This window comes from Alligator sinensis, unplaced genomic scaffold, assembly GCF_000455745.1.
Source record: "Alligator sinensis unplaced genomic scaffold, ASM45574v1 scaffold768_5, whole genome shotgun sequence".
Taxonomy (NCBI): Eukaryota; Metazoa; Chordata; order Crocodylia; family Alligatoridae; genus Alligator; species Alligator sinensis.
In genome coordinates this window covers 2930707-2947420 of record NW_005841991.1, presented here as the reverse complement: position 1 = coordinate 2947420, position 16714 = coordinate 2930707, and the positions used below count along the sequence as shown (strand labels likewise).

The 16714-nt window shown below is 42.4% G+C and overlaps 1 protein-coding gene across 2 annotated transcripts in view; it reads left to right on the top strand.

Annotated features, from left to right (window-relative positions):
* Window positions 1–336: 336 nt before the first annotated feature.
* FUT8 (fucosyltransferase 8) overlaps window positions 337–16714 on the top strand; it is a 300428-nt gene continuing 284050 nt past the window's right edge. The window contains exon 1 of one of the 2 annotated variants that reach the window (XM_006021405.2): window positions 337–358. The gene's annotated coding sequence lies outside the window, so the exon portion shown is untranslated. Of the gene's footprint in view, window positions 359–2020; window positions 2117–16714 lie in introns of those variants that run through there. The other variant, XM_025201353.1, reaches the window with a different exon arrangement.

The window sequence follows — 16714 nt, the reverse complement described above, 5'->3', positions numbered from 1 at the left end:
GGGTGAAGTGCAGCAGGGCAGCGCGTCCCCCCCTCCTCGGGGCCGAGCCGGCGCTTGGGGCCACTGCGCTGCCCCGGGATTGAGGGATCAGTGCGGGCAACGAGAGCGGGATGGGGCAAGATGCGGGCGGCTGTCATCCCCGTTGGTTGGGGCCCCGAGCCCCGGCCCCTGGTTAGGCCCACATCCTGCCATTGGCGCTGGGTAGGGGCAGGGATGGGTGGGTGGGTGAGCTCAGGGCCCTCCTTCCTCCAGGACTGCACATCCTGCTCCCGGGTGTCATGCCCGCAGCACCGTCTCACCCTGGGGCTGAGATGCCTGTGATGTGGTGCTCAGTGGTGCTGTGCTGGGGTGGCAGCAGGTCAGCACTGTTCAAGGGGCTGCCTTAACGTGAAGGGGCCCCTTAAGTAGCCATTTCAGTGGGAAAGGAGTTCTTGGGTTTCACAGTGTTACCAGGCCCTGCCCAGACTCTCCTCAAGTTGAAAATAGCAGGAGGGTTTGTTAAGGCCGACTTGTAGCCCTATTACCGTGTACCCTGTGTGGTCACTAGGGTTGGGTTTGGTTTGTAATCTATTCACATGGGTTGGAGAAAGTTCACAACCACCAAACCTTAGTTCTGCTAGATGGGAGTATTTTTAATAAGCTGGTGCCTCAGTATTGCAGCTGAGCAAGCTTGTGTACTGCCAAAGTTGGATGAATACTTAACACTTCCAGCTGAAATCAATCTATGTTGTGCAGCAAAGAAGAGGAGTATTAAGTCTGCATTTTCTTAACAACTTGCAAGGAAAAGGTGAACCAGCCACCTTTTCCTATATGGAGGATGTAATTATTTATTTGTATTTTTAGCAAGCCACTCAATAATGAAAGGTTGAATAAGAACTGGAGGCTAGAATGCTGAATCACACAAGTTCAGTATCTTAGATACATACGCAATTGGAGATATAAAGATATCTGGCAACTGAAAAATGTTAGAGGGTCATCTTATCTGCTATAACGGTTCTTTTTCTTTTGGTATTTGGTTTGTTTAGAACGTTGCCAGAATAAATGAGCTAGGCAGCTGGAGGAAAATGGTATAAACAGTAGACCAGGTGTAAATGTGTTTGTTTGCTTGAGATCAAATGTATTTGGTAAGAAAATGAACAAGGCTACTATTACTAAAGAACATGGGTTTTTCCTTTCTTGTGAAATTGAATTTTAATTGTTTATGATCACTGCATTGGGATTACAAACAAGCAGATTAGTTTGAGTGTATAGCAGAATCATGTAGAAGATAAATGTTTCAGATGGTAACTAAAATACCTGTTGAAAACAGGGTTTTTTTGGTCTGTTCTTACATTTTAGGAGCTGTATAAATGATTGCCTTAGATGTCATTTATATTTTAGACTGCATGACTTTTCACATCTTATATTTATGTGCAGTGCAAAAGAATAAAAAATAATTTTGGATATTCATTTTCTGGTCAGTCTTTTCAGCATAATTTTGAGGTAGTCAGATGAAATAATGTTTTGGGGGGAAAATGTTGAATTTGAGTATTTCAATCACATGTAGTCAAGAGGTTTTTTTTGGTTTTTTTAAGAATAATAATTACTGTAATGTTAGGTTGGTCTGGAGGGGGAGCTAGTGCCAAAGCAAAGTATAATTTAATTTATGCTAGAACCATTCAAAAGCCTGCAGATCTATTTCCAGTTTGATCATGGAATTTACCTCTACTACAATAAGGGAAAAACGTGTAGATGGTGCATATCATGCGTGAATGTTTAACATGTTATATCTGTATCAAGGTAGATTTTACATAATATATAAACAGTGATACATGCACACTATATTTATATAATACGTATGCATTGCTCTGTATTTATATTATGCACCAAAACTTTGTTGAGAGAACATTAAGGCTGCAAAGTTAAGTGCTAATGGTTGTTTGTGCATCTTAATTTGGTCCCTTGTGTGTATGCATTGTGATGCAGTTACATTATTGCATACTCTTTTTTTTCCCCCACAGAATGCGCAACCTGATTCAAGGCACAACCTGAGACCTGGGCTGGGGCTGAGTCAGGGCTGTGTAGTAAGGAACCTTGTCTGTAGGAATCCTGCTTTATTTGTTGTGGAAATTGGAAGGTGTGTAATGAATAAGGCAAGGTTTTTCACAGGAAGAGAGAGACAGTTGAATGCTGCTTTGATTCTGTGCCTGCCTTTGCCAGGAATTCCTGTGTGATGCTAAGCAAGTCACTTAAACCATTGTTGCTAATCATGTGTTCCTTATTTTCTGGGTGCCAGACTTGGGCTGATTTGCAGAACTGCTGAGCTTTCACAGCTGCACTTGTTGATGTGAGCTGTGCTTTGAACATGTAAAGGGCTACATAAAGCTAAGTACTCTAAAAATTCAGGTTCTAGGTATCTTAAATTGGGCAATCAACATTAGCAGGGGCTTCTGACCCTAATCTCTTTGCTTCTATTTCCCCCTCTCATGGTACTGTGGTGAAAATAAATTAATGTTTGGTGAAGTACTTTATAGTAGTCAAATTGCCAGACATTAGGAGTAGGCTTTGACTAATATGTAATAAAGAAAGAATGAAGCCACATGTTCAGTAAATAGGAGAATGTTGAATTGCTGCTTTACGTGAGCACTGTCCATCTTATAGACCAAGGGTTTTCAACCTTTTTGGAGCAGTGTACCCCTGGCGGCCACGCGTGTGCGGGGGGAGGGTTTCTGCATCCAAATGGAGCTTGGCAGCAGGTGCCACATGCGAGCTTCCCCTGCGTCCAGGTGGACAGGCCTGTTCAGCAGCGCGGGATGGTGTGTGGTGTCACTTTGTCCCTGTACGGACCCCCAGGACCTTCTCAAGTACTCCTGGGGGGAATGTGTACCCTTGGTTGACAACCCCTGTAGACTAAATAAGGCAGTATGGAAGAAAGAGCATGCGATCATCACGTAATAAACTGTATATTCACAAAAGGCCAAATAGCGACTGCACAGAGATCCTTGATTCTGGCATTTTGCAACTTTTGAGTGCACGTCATCTGCAATTTGTGTGCGTTTGACAGTTTTGTGTGCACATGTGACTTACTAGTTTAAAAAAAATGAAATTGGAAGTGGGAAGGGCAGAGAGAGAATGGAAAGTCTGTGGTATGTCACTATATGTCACTGCTTGAGCCATTAGCAGGATAGGTGTTTTTAGGTTTAACGCAAAATTTGCCACTTGAGTTAATGAAGTAATGGATAGCAGCAATAGGATATCATCCTCTATCTTGCCATTAATACAGTGGGATGAGTAATGCAATTTGCCAGTGGATTTCATGGATATTGCTGATGGCAGAAGAATACTGAGATTCAGGAATCTTGCATTTAATTCCAGGCTCTGGGATTTTACTTGCATGCTCTGGGAATTAACTCTTCTGTTTGATCTCTCTATGGTAGGGACCCTTTTTATTCTGTCCTCTCCAGTCTGCTGCTGTCTAAGCCTTTTCTCTTCTGTACTCTTGGGTTCTTGTCCTTTTCCACTTCCTTACTCCTCAAGCTGCTTTGCCACTCTGCATGTCTACCCAGCAAGCCCTACTTTCATCCCTTTTGACTCATACAACTGCTAGTCCCCTCATCATCATTTCCAGTCCCTGCCCACTAGCCTCTCTCCCAAGGCAACCTCAGGTTCCTGCTTATGATGACTTTTCATGCCTTTTGTTTCTCTTCCTCGCCTGTCATGGCCACAAGTGGCCCCCACATGCTTTTTGTTCTCCTGGTCTTTTTGCCTCCTGAGCTCCCACTCTCTATTTTAATACCCTATTGTTTCACTGCATTTGCTTGTCCTAGTCTCTGCCTTCTCATTAGATTTGTCTGCTTCCCTTTTCTTTTCTTTTAAGTCTTAGTCTCTTAACTCACTGTTTGATCTCAGTCTCTCCCTTCCTACTTACTGGCCCCTAGTCCTTTGTTTTTTGGCTCCCAATATCTACTTCTATCCTCCCACTAATACTTTTGGCTTCTGCTTCCCAACTCTCCTTGTCCAACTAATTTGTCCTACTGGTCTAGCTTTTGTAGTCTAGGTTAGAGCATTGTCAGTGCAGACAGAATCTTTAGGTAATTCAGCTGTCAGAGGAAAGATGTTGCTATTGAGCATGTGCAAACTTTTTTTTTCCTTGAGGGGAAATTGGAGTGGCACATCTGTGATACATGCCAGATTATATCTATTCAAAAGCATGAAGATGCTAGAGATTTTCAAAGAGAAAGTAACTTAACATGATCAAAACAACTTTTTTTCTGTAACCTTGTTCTCAGAAAAGGCCAAACTGATTTGGTTGGAAAATATTCAGCTTGAATGATTAAAGTTTGGCAAAGTTTTATAAATAACAGAAAACTATTTTATTATTAGGAAGTGTATGGTAGCCTTAATAACAGTCAGTGGTAGTCGCCCTATCTGTAATATGGATAGTTATGTAAATTTTAGGATATAGGGCATATATAATGTATTACTGCAACTTTTAAAGGTGATACTTTATTTTCTGATTGTGTAATACTGTTGAACTCCTAATTCTGAGTTAAAAATAAATTACCATTTTAAAACTAATATACTAGTCCCAGTATTTAAAATGTTGTGATACCTTACTAATAATCGTAAATTAAAAGGAGCATAGTAACAGAACTGGAAGGGAAGGAGAGGCTGTTTCCATGCTGGTAGACCGCTGTACTTCTTTTTTTTTCTTTTTTTTTTTTAAATCTCTAGCCTCAAGCCTTCAAATTATATCCATGCCTAAGGCACAGCTCTGGAGTTTAAATGATTGTCAGAAGATTGTCATACCAGCTGCCAGTTACCAGTATTTTAGAATTACCCTGAACTAAAAGTTGTAACCCCAAGACTGGCTGGGAAAACATAAATCCTAGTGTTAATCCGAAAGTAGTTTTTTTGGGTGAGGCGGGGGGTTGGGTTTTTTTCCTTGCAACAAAGCATAGTGAATTACTAGATGATATACCAGTTTTTACTCTGTGCCTTCAAAAGGGGCTAGTATTATAATGTACTCTATGTAGTTCACAAGTTTATGTATATAAAGGGTTCAAAATGGAATACTTCATAGCTGATTAGAGTTATATACAACAATTTACAGCACTAGAATTTGTGAAGTCTATACTTAAAGAAACTTTCCTGTGATGCGTCCTCAGAAAAATATTAGTATTCTTCCAAAAACTAGAGTTACTGTTTTATGACATACATTATGTCTGCTTGGTAACTTTGTTGATAAGGGAAAAGTATTTCCAATCTTTCTCTCATTTTTTTTTTTTTATTTTTAAGTGTAGCTTCTGTAGGGGAATTCATAGTGAAGGCTATGTGACTTTGTTAAATCTACAGGGCAAGGGGGGAAAGCTTTTCTTAAAGCTTTTATTATAAATACCTTGTTCTAGCTATTCTGATATGGTTGTCATCTATGTAATCTTTTCTCCTCAGAGCATCTTGCTTTTCTTTGTATTCTTTGTATATATGTGTAACAATACTGTTCTAGCAATATTTCAACAATTTGTTTTTATTTTGTCAAATTACTTGGGCTAAACACTTTCACAGTTTTGTTGGAACTCATACTGTAACAAAGTAATATTTTTACAGTGTAAATAGTGACTGTCCTTGGACTCTTTCACATTCACAAACTTAACATATGTGATTACAGTCAGGTCCACTCATGTCTGCATACTTCGCTTAATCACACAACTCAAAGCAGGTTCCAGTTATTTGCCTGTTGCTTACATAATATCAACTATTTGAGATCTGCATATAAATGCATAAACTGAATAGCGGTTTTTTCATCCCTTTGTCTGCATTTTACTGTATTTGGATTTGGTTTAGTTGCATAATAATTGATGCAAGAAAAGAGTGAAGGTGAAGCACCTGTCAAAGGGCTGCTAATAGAAGCCTTGAAAATGATTAGAGCTGGTCAGTTTTCCTGTTGCTAATACCATAATGTTAACAGTAATTGAAGTGGGTTATTTTGTACTTAATGGTCATAGCTTACTTTGAATTTAGGTAAATATGTAGTCTTTTTTTTCAGTTCTAAGGCTATGTACTTAAACCATGTATTTGGTATGTGTGTACATGTGCGCAACCACACTTCTGTTATACAGCATGTATAAAAATATTGGAAAAAGGTTTTATGTATCAGTCAATAAATAGCATGAGCTACATGTATGAGGTGTGTGCTTTAGGCTTTATCTTTTTTAACTAATGTTTGCTCTTACTCTATAAAATGGAGTAATTGGGTGTATAAGTCTTCAAATACTTCTCTAATAGGATCAGAATACATCTGCTGTGAAGTGAATAGCCTGATTCTGTGTACCAACTCTTGGACATTCATTATACCACTGCCAAGCTGTGACCCTTTGGAAAACCAGATTGTGTACACATGCTTTTGTGTTCCTGTTAGTGGAAAAAGCATTTACTTGGTGCGTTAAATTTATAGTAACTTTCTTCTTCAAATACAAATATTTGAAGAAGAAAGTTACTGTAATTTAATGCACTTTGTGCTTGGTAAGCACAAAGAGACATCAGTTGAACAAGAAGGAAGTGACTTTGCAAGAATATGATAATTTATTGAAACTGCTATGGCTCTGGAAGGTTTCCTTTTACTTTCTGCCCTTTTAGATTTGTCATCTACGCTAGTAAGACATATGCTTGAAAAATAAAAATATTGATGCAAATGTGCCTACTGAACTTGGAGAGGATTGAAGAGATTTGGGATATTAGCTATACATTTATGGCTAGATATGGTTGATGTGATACTGAGTAGTAGTGAAAGAATTACACTAAGATTATTTTTCTTAATTTTCCCATCATGTGTGGTAGTGGAAACAACCATATTAGAATTAGTAGTTTGTCTAGGCAAGTAGATTTAACCAGTAGTGACTGGTAGCAGCTGCTGCAGAGGAAGGGACCAAGGTCCCTGTGACAGGTTATTATGTAACTACCTGGAGGGGAAACTTCTTCCAACTTCACTAATAGTTACAGTAATTCCATTTTTATAACTATTAGTTTCAAAATACTGGATATTGTATTACTAAATACTGAATAACCTCTGGTATTTCAAATGAGGTTACACATTAAGTTTATCAACTAGCATAATTTCAGTGTTTTCCATTTCTTTTTCAAAAGGAATTTAACATGTTTTGATATGTTGCATATTAAGTAGAGAAGTTGACTAAATGGTCAGCCTGTCTTCTATCTTGATTTTTGATTGATTTGGAACTCAGGAAAGTAAGTGAGTAGTACAAATGATTCCTTCCAGTGTCAGGGCTGAAATTTGTCTGTCGTCACCAGGGTGTCCATTCACTTACGTTGATTCTGATGAAGTTCTTAGTCTTTTGCTAAAGAAACTTCATCTGCAGGTTTTGTTACTTAAATGCTCCTGTACTTGGCTTGTTCAGAGAATTCTGGTAAACTAGAGAAGCATACTTTTTTCTTTGCCACCCTGGCCATTGTAATGTTTAACTAGTTATTTCCATGTTCTCTCTCCCGTTTTGTGTTAAATTGGCTGAAGCAATCTATTTAATCACTTTTATCTGGTTGGAATGTGAAATCTTACTGGTTTATAACTTCTAGGATGATCCTTAGCACCTCTTCTACAAATCAGGTAGAAACATTGTATTTCCTACAGCCATCCTGTCTAGAAGGTGACTTTTTTGTTTTAAATTAAAGTCACCAACCAGTGTTAGCAAACGCATGGAAAGACCAAAATAAATCTCATGGGGCTCAATAAAGAGAAGTGTAAAGTCCTGCGCTTAGGACGGAACAGTCCCGTGCACCAGTACAGCCTGGGGACTGACTGGCTAAGCAGCAGCTCTGCAGAAAAGGACCTGTGGGTTACAGTGGAAAATAAGTTGAATATGGGCAAACAGTATGCCATCAGCCTTTGCAACAAGGCCACATTGGGCAGCATTAGTAGGAGTATTGCCAGCAAATCAAGGGAAGTAATTCTTTCCTTCTATTCGGCACTGTTGAGGCCACATCTGGAGTACTATGTCCAGTTTTGGGCTCTCCATTACAGAAAGGATGTAGACAAATTGGAGAGAGTCCAGTGGAGGGCCACGAAAATAGTTAAGGGGCTGGGGCTCATGACTTATGAGGAGAGGCTGAGGGAACTGGGCTTATTTGGTTTGGAGAAGAGAAGACTGAGGGGGGATTTAATAGCAGCCTTCAACTACCTGAAGTGGGGTTCAAAAGAGGATGGAGCTAGACTGTTCTCAGTGGTGGTAGATGATAGAACAAGAAGCAATGGTTTCAGGTTGCAGCAAGGGAAGTTTAGGTTGGATATTAGAAAGAACTTTCACATGAGGAGGGTAGTAAAGCACTGGAACAGGCTACCCAGAGGGGTTGTGAAATCTCCATCCTTAAAGTTTTGGATTATTATTATTATTTTTTAAAGACCTGGGTAGACGCATCCTTGGCAGGGATGATCTAGGGGATGGTCCTGCTTTGAGCAGGGGTTTGGACTGAGGTCCCTTTCAACCTTGATTTCCTATGATTGTATGATAAAGAACTCTGTATGAAAAGACCCTATAATAGTGGAGTAATTTACCAGATACAGAGCCAATTGACAATATATACTTGATATGGTGATAAGATGTGAATTGTCTGTTATGTGTGACCAACCTGACGGTGGGTGTTTGGACCCCGAGAGGTGCTGCACGAACAGGCCGGGGATGAAAGGGCTGCGGGACCTTGCTTCTCCTTCCCTTATCTTTCTTCCCGTTGACGGAAAACAATTAAAGAAGCGGTGTAACAAATAAATGCTTTACTTACACTTTCGTATAGGTGGTTTCTCTTACAGCAGTTTCAAGATTAAGCTTGCCAGTAACTCGAGAGCTCTTAACACGTCTGAACGATATATTCGGTCGCAATGGCGGGGCGTCCGGGGGGAAGGGGTTTCGTGGACGCAGGACCTCCGGTGAGGGTGATCAGGCCTATCCGATATCGCGCGGGTCCCCTGTTCTCTCTCTCTTTTTTTTTTTTTTTTTCCAGTTATACTGCTCGGGTAGCCAATAGGATTGAGCTGAGTACATCCGGCGATTTGTTTTAGGCGCGCTGTGCAGGCTGCATGAGCTGGGAACTTTGCTGCATGCACTGATCACGCCCTGAACACTCGGTCGCTCGGCCAATTAGATTATGTCTCTGACTTTACGTCAGAGGCTTTTTGCGCGGGCCGGGAACACCGATCACGCGGCTATCAGGCCGCGCCCACCACTTCCCCCACGCCACGAGCACAACTTGCTCTCATGTTTGGCGTTTGGTCACTTTTCTCTTTACCACAATGTACAGCTGTTTTGCATAATTTATTCCATAGTGGGGAAATAGTCTCAGGGATTTCTAGTGAACAGAAGTGTGTGCGCGTGCGTGCATGTTTGTTTTTCCCTGTGTTAGACTTTCTTTTAGTGTTTGTGATGAAGCTTCTCACTGAGTGAAGTTGTACATTCTTTTTAATAGATGCCTACTAGCCACAGAAATCTAAGATGGTGATAAGCTCACCACCATTGTCTGGCAGCAGTCTCTTTAGTGAAATAACTCCAGCAAATTGTTTTAATAAATGTATAAAGAATTTTTTTGTAGCTGTGTGGTATAGTCTGTCTATACCTTAGTATTCCTTGCCTTTAGGAAGAAAAAGAAAGCCAGGGTTTGCTATTTGCAAGAGTAGTTGTAGCCATTAGGAAAGTTTTTATACTTTCTGCTCTCTGACTTGTATTTTTCAGTCCTCCCATTCTGAGAGGTGAAGAACTGGTATAGTGGTAGCATTTTTCTAACGTATATTCAAGGAAATTTGACTGGTTTCAAGGATTCATAGACGTTAGGGTCGGAAGGGACCTCGGTAGGTCATTGAGTCTGACCGCCTGCCCTAGGCAGGAAAGACAGGAAAGAGTACTCGTGTCACAATACCCCAGCTAGGTGTTTGTCCAGTCTCTTCTTGAAGACCCCCAAGGCAGGAGAGAGCACCACTTCCCTTGGAAGCCCATTCCAGATTCTGGCAACTCTTACCATGAACAAGTTATGGCTAATGTTCAACCTAAATCTGCTCTCTGTCAATTCGTGGCCATTGTTCCTAGTTACTCCAGGGGGTGCCCTAGTAAATAAAGCATCTCCTATTCCCTGCTGCCCTCACGTGATGAATTTATAGGCAGCCACAAGATCACCTCTCAGCCTTCTCTTGCGTAGGCTGAAGAGATCCATGTCCCTCAGTGTCTCCTCATAGGGCCTTGCCTGCAGGCCTCTGACAATTCAAGTGGCCATCCTCTGAACCCTCTCAAGGTTCTCTGCATCCGTCTTGAAGTGTGGAGCCCAAAACTGGATGCAGTACTCCAACTGTGGCCTGACCAGTGCTGCATAGAGGTGAAGCATCACCTCCCTGGATCTGTTCAATACGCATCTGCTAATGCATGATAAAGTGCAGTTAGCCTTGTGATCACTTCATAACATTGACGACTCATGTTCATCTTGGAGTCAACTATAAGTCCATGGTCCTTTGCTGCTGCTGTGCTGCTGAGAAGGTCTTCCTCCAGCCTGTAAGTGTGTTGGTGGTTCTTTTTGCCCAGGTGCAGCACTTTGCACTTATCTTTGTTGAACTGCATCCTATTTCATTCTGCCCATTTTTCTAACCTGTCCAGATCTGCTTGGATCCATTCCCTACCCTCTCGTGTGTTAACTTTACCCCATAATTTGTTATCATCTGCAAACTTGGACAGGGTGCTCTCCATGCCCTCATCCAAGTAATTGATGAAGACATTGAATAGCACCGGTCCAAGGACCAAGCCTTGCGGGACTCCACTGCCTACATCTTTCTAGGTCGATATCAACCCGTCCACCACCACTCTCTGGGTGTGACCTCTAAGTCAGTTTGCCCCCCACCTGACCATGTAATCATCTACATCACAGCCTGTCAGTTTATTTATGAGAATGGAATGTGATACCGGATTGAAGGCCTTCTTAAAGTCTAGGTAGATGACATCTACCTCGATTCCTCCTGCATCTAAGCATTTTGTGACCTGGTCATAAAAAGAAACAAGGTTAGTCAGGCAGGATCTACCTGCAGTGAATCCATGAACAACGCATGACCCTAGTGGCTGGGGGCACATGGCGGTGGCGGCAGTAAGCTGGGAGCTCCCACAGATGCCAGAGGGGTTGGGGGATGGTAAGCACTGACCAGCGGTCGGTGACCACCCACAGATGCTGCCGCAGTGCCCTCATGGGCAAGAGGTGATCGCTGACCGCCTGCAGATGTTGCTGGAGGTGTGGCACTCCTGGCCAGTGAATGAATCCTTGCTGATTTCCTTTCAGCATTATTTCTCCTGCTCGGCTCCCACAAATGTGATCCTTAATGATTTTTTTCAGAGTTTTCCCAAGGATAGAGGTGAGACTAAGTGGCCTATAGTTTCCCAGTTCTTCCCTCCTCCCCTTTTTGAAAATAGGGACCACGTTGGCCCTTTTCCAGTCCTCTGGGACCTGACTGGAGCACCGTGAGTGCTTGAACGGCCTTGCCATGGCTTTGCTATGACACTGGTGAATTCCTTCAGCGCCCTTGGATGAAGTTCAGCCAGGCCCACTGATTTGAACACATCCAGCCCTCCAAGTAGCCCTTCACTAAGTCTGCGCTAACAGTTGGTGGGCTGGTGTCCCTCCTGTGTCTATGATCCAATTGGGAGATTTGTCTTAGTCTGTGTCTAGGAATACAGATGCAAAGAACTCATTGAAGAGCTCAGCTTTGTTACCCCCCCACCCCCCAGTCACCAGTTGCCCTAGTTTGTCCTGTAGGGGTCCTGTGCTACCCTGCGGTTTCCTTTTGCTCCCTATATACCCGAAGAAGGACTTTCTGTTGTCCTTAATTTTTGTCGCCAGCCTAAGTTGTAATCTTGCTTTGGCCTTCCTAACTGATTCCCTGCCAGTGCTAGCCAGGGAGGTATACTCCTCCTTGGTAGCTTCCCCCTGTTTCCACAGCCTGTATACCTATTTCTTTGCCCTTGGGCTTTCCTGGACTTCCCTGTTCAGCCAAGAGGGCTTCTTGGCCTCTTTGCCCCCTTTTATGTGCAATGAGATTGTCTCCTGCACCTGTAGGATCACTCCCTTGAGGAACGGCCACCCTTCCTCGACCTCCTTTTCACCAATGCTCTTGAGCTTTAATGCCTCGCCAACTAATCTCCTGAGCACACTGAAGTTAGCCTTGCTGAAGTCTGCTGGTTAGTTTACCCACCCTTTGCCGGATAATGAGTTCAATCAGTCGATGGTCGCTATCCCCTAGGTTACCTTGTACCTGCAGATTCCCCACCAAGTCATCCCCTTTCGCTAACACCAAGTCCAGCAAGGCATTCCCCCTAGTGGGACCGTATACCTCCTGTGTTAGGTGGAGGGTCCTGTATGCAGGTTAAGAACCTACGTGAGCAGTTAGATTTGACTGACTGCTCCTCCCAGCAGATGTCAGGGTAGTTTAGGTCACCCATGACAACCATATCTCTCGACCATACGGCCTCTGAGAGCTGTCTGGAGAATTCCAGGTCTAGCTCATCCTCCTGGTGTGGCAGTCTATAGTAGTTTCTTTTAATTATAGCAGAAATTAGCATATTTATTTTTGATTACCAGCCCAAGCTTCTGATTCACGCCTTGGCTCCTGCTTACCAGGACTGTTTCAAGGTCCTCTTCTTGGCCTTGATAGCTGTCCTATTTTCAATCTATCCACCCCAGCATGATTACTGGTTTTGTGTTGCTGCTTTGCTTATTTAACCCTCCTCATCCCCTGACTGGCTTGCTCATCCTCATATTCCTTTTCTATGCTTTCAAGGGGATTGTACAGCCTTTCCTGCCTACATTTCAACCTGTGTTCCACTACTGCTTGTTTTTGTCTTATGCTTTGTTAATTTTTTTTTCTTTTAGATTCAACATAATTCCTTTGAGGTTTTCTCCAATTTGTGACTTCTCAATTTTCTGCTGTTTCTATTCACATTCTTTATTCTTGACCTCTAAGTCCCTCTTTAAAGCCCTCTTATTCCTGGCAACTGTTCAGAGATGTTTACCATTCTTGTATTTTTTCTTCTCTTGCTCCACATTCATTTTAAATATAATTAGCTCTTCTTTCAATCCGCCATACCCATTTATTTCATATTAATTTACGCTGCTTTTTTTCCTGCCCCCTCTCTTTATCTTGTTTTGCCATTATTTAATGACAATCTAGCGTGCACATGCACACACACCCAAGTATTTTTTTTTTTTTTGACTGGTCAAATACTGTCAGTGGTTAAATATTGTAAAATAATGGTATGATATTTTAAGCATGAACAGTGGAGAGACTTTAATCTTCAGTAGGTTAGATGCTTATGGTGATTACAAAAATTAGTTTATGGTTATTGTGATATAATGCAATTAAATTCTAAAAAAATTATAATGAATTTTTGTAACTATCAATGTTGGGTAATTGTAACTGATTGATATTGAAGACTGAACTGTGCTTCTTTTCCTTGGCTTTGATAATGAATCCCCAGGGTCAGCCTGAACAGTTACAAAATAACCCTGCTGTGGGGAGGGTATAATTTTCTTTCTTCCTTTTTTTTTTACTGTTCTGATGTTTGGTCCTCTGTCTTCCGACTGATCACATCAGGCTACTTTTTCCCTCATAGCACAGAAGCTTTATAGGTTGTACTTAAACAACCTTTGTGACATGGACAAGGACCCCACATCGTACCAACAGGCAGGGGTGTAACCTGATGGCTGAGTACTCTGGGTGGCAGTGTCAAACAGGTTGGGGAGCATCAGTGTCTGTCTGTGCTGCTGTTGGCATAGTGGTTGCCAGTTTGGCAACATGGCAACACAAATGCTTCTGGATTTCTGTGCCCTCACCCTGGGGTTGGCACTGGGGGTGGTACTCTAGTCATGGTGCTACCTGAGTCTTCATGTGAGACCCAGCTGACTTGCTTTTCCATCCTCATAAGTTTGTTTTATGTGAGTGCCAGTGCTCACGGATCTTTCTGTTTTCCTGGTAAATACTGTTGTTTCCAGGTCACTTAAATACTAACTGAAGACCTTATCCCAAGAAAGGTAAAACTGTGCGAAAGAGAGAAGCCCAACACTTTCTTGATCTAAAAACTCTGTTTTGAGAAGGTCTCTTTCTGTTTGAATGTTTAAAAACTGGAAAACCAGTGCCAGTTCCAGGGCCGGCCTACAATTTGTTGGGGCCCCCTGCAAGGTATGGTTTTGGGGCCCACTGATCCATCGGCAGAGGCTACTATAGCAGGGTGCAGGGCCCAGGGCAAATCAGCCTGTGTGGGGGCCCTCTTTCCTGTTCTATGGCACACTTACGCCGGTAAATGAATGTCCCGGAACACCGGACATGGCGGGGGAAGAGTGGCAGCCGGAATTTCCGATTAGAACAGTTAAACATCCAATCCGCTGGGCAGGTGGGTGAGCTACACTGCAATTGTGGCAGCCACCGCCAAACACATGGCCTCTCTGCCTGGCTTTGTGGGCCCCTTGGCTGCAGGACTCCCTGCAGCTGCAGCTTCCGTAGGATAAGGTGGGCTGGACCTGGCCTGTTTCATGGGGTGCCTTGGTCTCAAAGCTGATGGTTAGCCTGATAAACCAGACGGAGATTTGGGGAGGACGTTCTGATTTACCTTTCATCTAGATGATCTGTTGGTTGAAGGCTCAGTACCTCTTTACATCAGCAGGATTATCCAAATTTTGCCAGACAGGCTCTTTTGCATCGCCACAGGAACTTAATTATCTGTGAGTTCTTACAGTCTTATTAGAAAAATATTCTTCTGGTCCAGCTGCTGAGAGATTCTGGAACACTTAAAATATTTAATGAGCACTTTGTTTGCAGTGATCATGTGTTCTGTATGCCTGTCTCTCCGACTGACTGGCATTGTGGTAAGTCGTGTGCAAACCAGGGTAGCAATATATTGAATCCGTACCATTTTCTCTGCTTCTTGCAGAATTTCCTAATTAACCAAGGAATGAGAATAGTCAGATAATACGAGGTGAAACAACCCTATATTTAGCCTTCATTCTTTGGTGGAAATGCTCTATATTTGTTTAGTGGCAGCTCTTTTTCTTTTTTTTTTAACCTTTTAAGTTGCTCGGTAATGATCAGAGTGACAGCTGATATAACTTTACATTTGGGTAACATGTATGGTACCCCACATGCTTCAGGAATAGGTTAAGCTTGGAAATTCGAACAAAGCCTAGATTTGCTGGAACTGAGAGTAGTGAAAAGTGTAACACTGCTTCTGAAAACTTTCCCAAAACACACGTGTAACTGGAGTGTGTAATAATTTCTGTGGCTTACCTGAAGTTTCAGGGCAAACGAAGAGTAGAAGCATCTAAGCAATGTAACGATATAAAATTCTGTCCTAGGAAGATCCAGGATTTTAACAGGTATTGATGCAGCAGGTGTGGTCTGTGCTGCAGCCTAACCATATGTGGGGTGTTGGTTGAGCCCTCAGGGCTATAGGGGATGCCTGGGTGGGGCAATTTCCTATGCTGCCTTCCTGCCTGGCCACCCCAGGTGTCCCCCACCAGTGTTGGGAATGGAGAATGCACTCTGCTACAGTGGAAGGGGGTACTGCTCACTGTACTCCCTCTGAATCTGTCCTTGGGTTTAGACCCAAACATTATACCATGAAGACCACTTCTCCGATTCTTCCAACCCTGCGAAGGTCAAGTCTTATTTAGATAGGCACTTATTTCTTATGATGAGTTTTGATGTAGAGCTGGTTGCTTGTGAATACATTTTCTTTTCAAGCTGTTAATAGCGAAAACATTGATCTTTAACTCTCAACATGGTTGTCGTGCTTCAAGAATATTGGGGAACTAGTGCAGAGGGTTGTGTGTGTTGAGGAAGGGAAAGCATATTACAAGGTACATCTTGAGCCAATTTGTGCTGCATCTTTTAATGCAGCACTCCTCTTTGGGACTGACTTGTAAGTTGGCTTTGAATCGCTTGTGTCCTCTCCATATTGTGTTTCTTTGTGGCCCTTTGACATGATAAAAATTCTGGAACATCTAAATTAAGTTGCATTGGCCTGTTTTGTGGCTCTCTTTGGGCTATGACACTAAAATATCTGTGCACGACATGCTCTTCCAGTCTCAGCAGGCCTCTGATTCCAGGCCTTGCGACGGCATCCCTCCAACTCCCTCCTGTCAAACAATATGTCTGCTGCCTCCCTTGCTGATTGGTTATTTGTACTCTTCCCCCCAAGCAGAGCCTTGGTCAGACTTATCCAAAGTGATCTAATACTGTGCATGTTGGATTGTTACTTTTAAAGTGGAGTCTTAACTGTTGAAGTATTTTGTAAGCTTAAAATGTGGCAATAAAAAGAAAGGGTTAAATGGAGTGATGTAAAAACAGTTTGTAGAAAGAGTAAAGAGAACAAAACAAAGAGAACTGAGCATTATAGGCAGAGCTGGTAACACCAGCTATAATTAAAATTGCCTGACACTTCCTGCTCTGATAACAGGTTTGTGCCTTTTGCCATCCCTGTAAACATACATGCAAATTTAACCAAGTTCAGCACATGTTCAGTAGAGAGTTGTACAAACTGGATTAACTGCGGGGCTGAGCAGTACTTCTCAACAGGTGCTGTTGTGGTGTTAAACACAAAAATTAAGAAAATCCAATGCCCCTGCTTACATGGTAAAGGAGGAAGTAGTTGTATTGAAATGCAAAGGAGTGTGAAATGAGGTATCTCTGGGGAGAGAGAGCTGAAGGAGAAGA